Here is a 2,729-nt window from a genome sequence, read left to right as displayed (position 1 = left end):
CAGCCACCCCTCGGAAGGAAGGTTGGGCAATCCGACTTCCGTAGTGATACTGCCTCGGAAACCCAAGGAGGGGTTGCTATGAGTCAGGGCCGACTCGACGGCAAATAACAACATCCATAAAGATTACAACCTTGGAAACCCTGTAGGGCAGTTCTACTTGGTCCTATGGGGTCACTGTGAGTTGGAATCAACTCGAGGGCAATGAGTTTGGTTTGGGGACTCTGTGTCCGGAAGAAAGCCCTGGCAATCTGCTTCTGAAAAATCAGCTATTGGAAACCCTGTGGAGATCATTTGTACTCTGACACATCAGGGGTTACCATGAGTCGGAGTTGACTCAATGGCATGTGGCAGTGGTGGTGAGTAGCTATGTGTCAGGCACTGTGTTAGTGACTGTGGAGTCGACAAAGTTGACAAAGAGTTGGTCCCTGTACTCCAGGAGCTTATAACGGGTTGAGAGCCGTCTTAGGCTGTGTTCTTTAGAGAAGCAAAACCAGTGAAACATAGCCTGAGTGAGGAGACATTAATTCACTAATTACTTTGGCAAACAATTATTAGAGTTAAAAATCATCTAACTTGGCTCGAAGGCAATTCACCAAGCACAGAAATAAAATTATTTTTTTCAAATCATACAGCTAGAGAATGTATTTGATTTGCATTATGCATTTTGACATCTTTCTCTTATAGGACTGACTCAGATACAACCTTTGTAAAACAAGTTAAAGAAAACATAAGGTGGAGGTAGCCAGTTACTCTGCCTACCTCCAGTTTCTATCAGGGATCTCTCTTTATTGGAAGGATGATCTGGCCTGTTCTTGGCCTCACAGCAGTGGGCCCACCTGGTGTAAACAACCTTCCTTCTATCTTATCAAAATCCCTCCTGGCTGAGTTTGCAAGGTGACTCACCCCAGAGCCCTTTGCCAGGGGCCTGAGTTGGGACAGCAGGTGTAAGCAGGAACCAGCTTTTCCATCCTCTTTAGGGAAGGGCTTCATTCACCTCCATTCTCCCATGCCTTCCCCATCTGGAAGTTCAGCCACCATGTTAGGTGCCTGAGGAGTAAGGTGGATGCCAGAACCTTTCCTTGTCCTTCCCACAAGTCCTTTCCCTGCCAGTGGCCTATCAGGCACTCGATCCCAAGGATATCAGGTAGCTGATGGGACATGAGAACCAGGGCTGGTGGGTGCAGGATAAAAGGGAAATGCAGCCCAGACGGCAGGTGCCCTATCCTGAGGCAGGATGCTCAGGGACCATTCCTTTCAAGCCAGATTTATTAGGTGCTTCCATCTTTAGGAAATCCTTTTTTGAGAATAAGACAAATGATTGTTTGCTTTTGATGAGTACCTTTCTCTCAAGGATCCCAAAGCCCCTAATACTACCATGATAGCCTCTGGTCACATGGGAGAAGAGCTGGCAGAGAGGAATGTCACATTGGTTTCTGCCTCCCAGCTGGAGGCAGGAGCAGGGGAGCAGCCATCCAAGGTGCAATTGGTCTCTATTCACCTGAAGTAACAGAGGAAGAAGGACAGTCAAGAATCAGAGAAGGAAATCAAACGCATGTCTGGCCGCCTCCATGAACAACTGCCTCCTTTGCTGGGAGTCCAGAGCCGAATGGCGCTCAGTTCTCATCGCTGAACATTTTGATCAAAGCTTCTATAGAAGTATCCTGATCAAAAGGGGCATAAATGTGGAATATATTTTCAAATTATCAATGAAATCCAAACTTTCTGAAGCCATTGAGGCAGTGCAAATTGATGTATTTGTTTGTTCATTCATTCATTCTGCGGGCCCCGGAGCCTCAAGATCCTCCCTGCAAAGCAGGACATCCCCAGGCTCAGACATCACGTGGGGAAATGTACAGGACATGGTGGAGCTGGAGGCAGCACAGGGACAGAAGTTAGAAGTCATCCTAAGAGCCCACCTTCACAATCCAAGTGAAGGTCAGCCACCCCTCAGCTCTGCCTTCTCCAGATTCAGCCACTCCCTCTGGAGGCCCAACGGAGGCCCAGCACCCCAGCAGGTGGCTTCCCTGGGCCTCCTCTGCCCCGGTTTACACCGCAGGTGCTGTGAGTCACCCACCTTTGCAGTGAGTCAGGGGAAGAGGTGAGAATGTGAGTGCTGAGGAGGATGGAAATGCAGGTGGGTGGCTGCAGTGAGGACATGCAGCAGGGTGTCCTGGGGAGGGAGCAGCTGTCGCCCAGGCCCCTGACCTCCAGGAGCTTCTTCAGAGGAATTGCATGGTTCCATTCCCTACAGGATGCCTTCACCTGGTCTCTCTCCCCCACCCTCCCTCTCCCTTGGCTGTCAGCTTACTGCCACCATCACCATGGATATGCTTGCTCCAGCCTGCAGTTCCACAATCAGCAGGAGTCAGAGCAGGAGGAGGGCGGCTGGGCTCATTAGTCTTCCTATTGAACTGGGTTCTTTCAAAATCAGCTCATGGCTACATGCTGCTGATTCAAGACCTAGCCCCTTACCTGCAGGGCTCACATGAAGCCAACACAAGGTGGAAATAACTAAACAGACAGCATATATACCAACCAGGCTTATTTGCACCATGAAAGGATACACCATGGCTTTGCTTTTTAAGCACCAATGCATAATAGCATGTTGATTAACCAAGATTTGATTAAGGTACACCTACTGGGTGACTTGGGAGCTCTGGTAGCATAGTGGCTAAGACACTTGCCTGCTAACCAGACGGCTGGCGGTTCAAACCCACCAGCCACTCCTC

This window comes from Orycteropus afer, unplaced genomic scaffold (assembly GCF_000298275.1).
Source record: "Orycteropus afer afer isolate SDZICR_OR568_19922 unplaced genomic scaffold, OryAfe1.0 scaffold00021, whole genome shotgun sequence".
NCBI classification, from domain to species: domain Eukaryota; kingdom Metazoa; phylum Chordata; class Mammalia; order Tubulidentata; family Orycteropodidae; genus Orycteropus; species Orycteropus afer.
The sequence above is the reverse complement of the archived record's forward strand: the minus strand, read 5'-3'. Positions refer to the sequence as shown.